The sequence below is a fragment of the Nelumbo lutea genome, chromosome 1 (genome assembly GCF_056320005.1).
Source record: "Nelumbo lutea isolate HS-2025 chromosome 1, American lotus-T2T, whole genome shotgun sequence".
Lineage (NCBI taxonomy): Eukaryota > Viridiplantae > Streptophyta > Magnoliopsida > Proteales > Nelumbonaceae > Nelumbo > Nelumbo lutea.
Genome location: NC_142684.1, coordinates 115,880,603 through 115,886,602, shown reverse-complemented (window position 1 = coordinate 115,886,602; position 6,000 = coordinate 115,880,603).

The window sequence follows — 6,000 nt, the reverse complement described above, 5'->3', positions numbered from 1 at the left end:
TTATTCCTGAACGTCTCTGAACCTCCTTTTCGGCTTTTCCTGGAGTGGAACCTCACGGGATTGGTCCAACCAAGTGGTGGGTCATCTCGTGTAGCATACTCGTTGTATGTCGCAACCATCAAACGGTTTCCATTTTCCCTCGTGAAATTTTTGAATTTTCACGATGTAATGTTAGTACAAACAGGGAGAGTGCACGTTGTAACGGTTGTTTCCACTTTACAGTGCAGTCCCACGACGAAGAGAGAGAGAGAAAAGAGCAACAACTAACACAAATGTGAAATGTTGTCTGTCGAGAGTTGGGATGCCTTGGGCTGGGCCTCTGCTGGTGCTGGCGCGCGCATGTTCAGAGTTGTGACAACACAACATTTGCCCCACGTACCCCTCCTACTCATCCGTCGGTCCCTCTATCTAACAAAGGATCCATTCCCTTCCCATGGATAGTCGATATCTATGTCATACTCACACCCCTAAAGCCAAAGGTAAAGGGCCTTGTCCGCCCAAACCCAAAGAAAGTGTCACGAATACGCAACGAGTTGAGGAATAAGGATGCTGCCAATCTCATCTGCCATACCTTCTTCTAGTTCTAGACTTGTAGTCTGAGTTGGACACGAAAAGGGGATCGGCCGGCCCTAGTCCTAGTCCTACGAGATTGATTTGTTTTGATTGAGTTCAGCCAACGAACTACCCACCACCCACTCACCCAGTCGCTAAAGCGTGGCTTGCTGCTAACTTGCTTCTGTTTCTAAAAAGAAAAAAAAAACGTCACGCCAAACATGTTTCTATTTTCTATTAGTTTAGGCTTTTAGCCACCCTCACCCAGCTTACTTCCATGGCATGGCATAAATTTCTGATATCGGGAAAGGTAAGGGAAGAGAAGGTATCCAGAAGACAACAACTGCTGATATCCAGCCCAGTCAAGCCGAAGCCATCTTACCCACCTCCAAGGGCCACCACGCATGTCTGCCAACCCAACAATACTAATTAGAGAAAATTCCATTTTAGTATCCTATACTTTAGGTTTAGTATCACTTTCATCCCTAAACTTTAAAACGTATCAATTTAGCATTTAAAATTTCAAAATTAGTATCTACTATCAATCAACCTTCAATTATAAAATAACAAAACTGTCCGTCGTAATATTTTTTACACCATTTTGCCCTTGTCTCTTTTAAACTTTAAAAGTTCTTCATTGTTGAAGACTCCCTTGATGCCAAGGGACATCTTCAAAATACTAGAGGAAAAAAAATCGAGGTCGTCAACGAAAGAATAGCAAAAACCGTGAGACAGGTAACACCACGGTGATTTGGCGACGAACGACATTGGCAGAGGTGATGATAACCTTAGGAACGATGCGTACACAGCTGCGGCGTATGGTGATTTGGAGAAGTTGCATAGGTTGGTCCGAGTACGAGGGATGCTCGCTTTCTAAACCTGGCAGGCTTGGGTATTATGTGTTAACAGTGGGCAGCTTTGAACAATCGGACCGCGGCTGCACAGTATGTAATCGAGGTTTGGATGCATTGTTGTATACGAGGTTATCAGAAAAAAAAAAAAAATTCCGATGACAGTCGTGGTTATTTTTTTAACCCAAAAGCCACAGATATCCCTCCCACAAAGTCACATACCCAAAACAAGAAATAATCAGCATTATTGCTCCATACTCCATTTCCTCCACTGCACAACAACCGAAAAATAACAATTCCTAATGCCAAGCATCTTGTTGATCAGCATTATTGATTCCCAATCACACCGACTTCATGGTGGACTTTGGTGATTCAGGCACTATTAAGATCAGTGTAGGTCCATATTTATTATTTCCTAATTCCTATCAAAACTGTTTTTCTAAACGGGGTGGAAATTAAATCATGGAGATTACAAATAATATGGATACATCATTCTTGCAAGGGTTTGGGAAGAACAATCATGTCGTTATTTTGGTGGGTTCAGTTGTTGGAGGCATTGTTATTATCGGCATTCTGGTAGTTACCATCTTCATCTCCATCTTCAAATGCAAGAACTAGGCAAACGACACCCAGTTATTTCATCACATGGCCACCCTTGTATCTTTATGAAGGGAGTTCATACACGAATTTGAATGGAGTGAGTACACAAACGCTTCCCCTTTTCCTAACTTAGATCTCGATTTAAAGATCCCTTTTACTGATATACTGTTTGCGACAAACAATTTCAGTAAGGATTTAGTCCGTGGGTTTGATAAAGTCTAGGAAGCATGGATGAGATGGGTTTATTTGTAATCAAATGGATGAACTTTAAATTGTCGGTTTACCATATTTGATTGGATTTGCCCAAGCATACGTGAAGGAAAGTTAATGTTAAATAAAATGTTTTTATTTATTTGCCAGCATGGAGGGATGTGAACTGGACAGACGACGCTGCATTCGAGTGCTATAATATAAGAGATGCAATCCAGGTTGCTGAGCTCTTACTCCGGTTGGGTGATGCTGCTGATTATGATTATCAGGTCTCTAAAATTGGCAAACAAAGTAAGAGTCTTTTGAAAGTACATATATAAAATTGGAGCCAATGATGTTTTTACATGTCACTTAACCGTAGGTTAATGATAAGTGCTAGACTGACACCTTTTGAAAACTTGGGTACTTAATTGTCACGTTTTAAAGTTAGGGGACTAAAGTGACACTAGACCCAAAATACAAGGTATTAATTGGGAAATTTCCTTAATAATTAACAAACCAACCATCAATCCATGGGATTTTCCTCCTCACAGAGGACACCTCACAACAACCTCATAGCCAAGTTTCAAAAAATCATTACGTTTTGGCCGATACCTATCGTATCGGGCCCTTCCCAATATGCCCCTATAGGGGTTGTATCGGGTCATGGCCTGGTTCAAAGGGTAGTTCGGACTTAAACCGACCCCTCTAAACCAAAATAAAAAAAAAAAAAAAAGTAAAAGTTAAAAAAAAGACCGATCGGCCAATATCAATACTTTGAACCTTGCTCATAGCACATCCCACCTATCATGTATTGAGAACATCTCCCCACCCCATGAATAACAACAACATACAAGTTCAAGATCATGATGTTGATGTACAACTAAAATGTGTTGTGAGGTTGGTGTGAGGAGTGCTTTGTGAAGAACAGATCAAGACCTTGCACTCTACAATGTTGGAAATAAGGTGATTTAGGTGACGAGAATGCCAATGACCTTTCTTAGGTAGACTTTTATATATATAATTTGTTAGGCAACGATTTACAACATAGTATGACCAAAACTTCTCCCTTGAGTCCCTTTCACCAACACTTTCCTTTTCTAACACAACGTTCTAGAAATTCCCCCCTGTTTCGATTTTTTTATTCTATATCATCTTTGAAACAATCAATGAGATGCTCTTCCTTCCCATAATGAATTACCTAAAATCTCCCACACGTCCCCCAATAGCCTAAACAATATCCTCTCCAAAAATTTCTCCTAAACTACCTTCCCCACTATCCTCCACTTTCTCCTAAATTATCTCTAATTCCTATTTATTCTCTTTCCCACTTTTTATCTATATCTATCTAAAGAAAGTTTGAATTAAAAATTTTTAAAATTATTTAAATATTTTAACGAAACTATATAATAACATTAAAATATTTATTAAAAACACAAAAAATAATTATAATAAATTTAATAATAGTCATATTATTAATAATTTTATATTTTATATTTTTATCTATATCTATCTAAAGAAAATTTGAATTAAAAATTTTAAAAATTATTTAAATATTCTAATGAAATTATATAATTATAATAAAATATTTATTAAAAACACAAAAAATAATTATAAAAGATTTAACAATATTCAAATTATTAATAATTTTGTAGTTTTACAAAGTTCATCATGAAATTATGTACTAACAATGTAAATTATAGTTTTCCAGATTATTCAATTTAAATGCTATTCAAATAATAGAATTTTAAAATTAAAGATATTATTTAAATATTTCAATAACTAAATATCTTAAATAACAAAACATTAAAAATAGATAAATAATTACATAACAAAAAATTTAATACTATGTAATAACTTTAAAATAAATAAAATTCAAATAACAAAAAGTTTTAAATATTTTATATATTGTTTAAATATTTAAATAATAAAACATTTAACATAATTAGATTTTAAATAGTTAAAATAACAAAATTATGTAACAATAGTATAAATTATAATTCTATAGATTATTAAATTCAATAAGTAATTAATATTTTAAAATTTAAATAATATTATTTAAATAACTAAATAATATTGTAAATAACTAATTTCAGTTATATCAATTAATAATTCTAGAAATAACTGTCAAAAATTTAAATAATATTATTTAAATAACTAAATAATATTGTAAATAACTAATTTCAGTTATATCAATTAATAATTCTAGAAATAACTGTCAAAAAATTAATATTTATTAATAATAATTTAAAATCTTAATCTATATTTATTATATATTTATATATACTAAAATTAATATTTATTATATTTTCAGAAATTATTTATTATTTTTTGTGATAAATATATTTTCAATAATTATATATAAATCTATTTTTGTTTTGTTATTTAATAGAAAATTTTCAATAATTATTAAAGATTAAACTATTGTTATTTAAAATTTTAAATTTAATTTATTGTAGTATATATTGTATCTTTATTATTATTTTATTGATTAATATTTATTAGAGATTAAACTATTATTTGAGATTACACTATTTATTGACTAATTTAATATTTTTTTAGTATTTTTTATATTTTGTAATTATTGTACTTATTATATTTTATTAAATATTTATTGTATTTTATTTGTCTAATTATTTTCAATAATTGTATATTTTTGCTAGAAATTTTCAATAATGATTGGAAATTAAACTATTATTATTTATAGAGATTAGATTATTAATTTAACTGAAATTAGAAATTCTCATGTGTTGGTTCGATTTAGTTGTAGGTTGTGTGACCAACCAAATCGATGTGGTTAGGTTGGGGAATTGGTCACCCAAAACCAACTTACCATTAGCAAAAACGGGCCAACTTAGGTTGTATAAATTTAGGTCAATTTTTGGTTTAGAAGATTTAAACTTAAAAAATTAAATTTATAATATAAAATATTTTAGACTATGAAATATAAGAATTTCCCACTTTCTCTTATTAAAAAATTATATATATATATATATATATATTATGTATATGTATGTATGTATGTATGTATATGATTGGATCATTCGATTTTGGTCGATTTACAAATGGCCAAATCAAAACTAATCCAACCTAGTTGGGTTGAGAATTTGTTGAACCAAAACTGACCAGAAATACTAGAAAGCCAACCAACTCAAGCCATGTTGGTTAGGTTCATCAGTTTCATCAATTTGATGAATAACCTTAGCTGAAATTAATTATTGTTATTTTTGTATTGTAAAAAATTATTAAAGTAATATATAAATATAAATAATTATTAAGTATTTAAAAAGTTAAAAATATAAAAAAAAATTGCATACTCTTATGTGTTGTTATTGTTTAGCTTTGGCTTAACAGATCCTATACATCACACGAGTCTCCGCTAGCATTTAACTATGGCATGGTGTTTTTTTCTCATTATAAATGAATGGAAGATTTTTCAGGCTAAAATATTTTAGCTATTCTTTTCACCTGTTTTGAGGCCAAAAAGAGTTGTTTTGCACTTTTTTGCAATTTACTTTGGCTTTGAAAAGAGTACAAATACAAATATATAGAGTGCAAAACCTTGTATTTTGTATGTATTTTGTACTGTACATATTTGTATTTCCAAATTGAGCCTTTGATGCAAATGATAATGAAAATTGAAAATTATCATTATAGAAGAGATGAAAATTGAAAATACAGCTCAAACTTTTAAGCATAAAAAAATTACTACTAATTTTACCAAGTTCTCAAACTCGCATTCAGGAGAAACGAAAATTCATTTTAACTGTTACGTTCTAAAAATACAATAAATATGTGATTTTTTTTT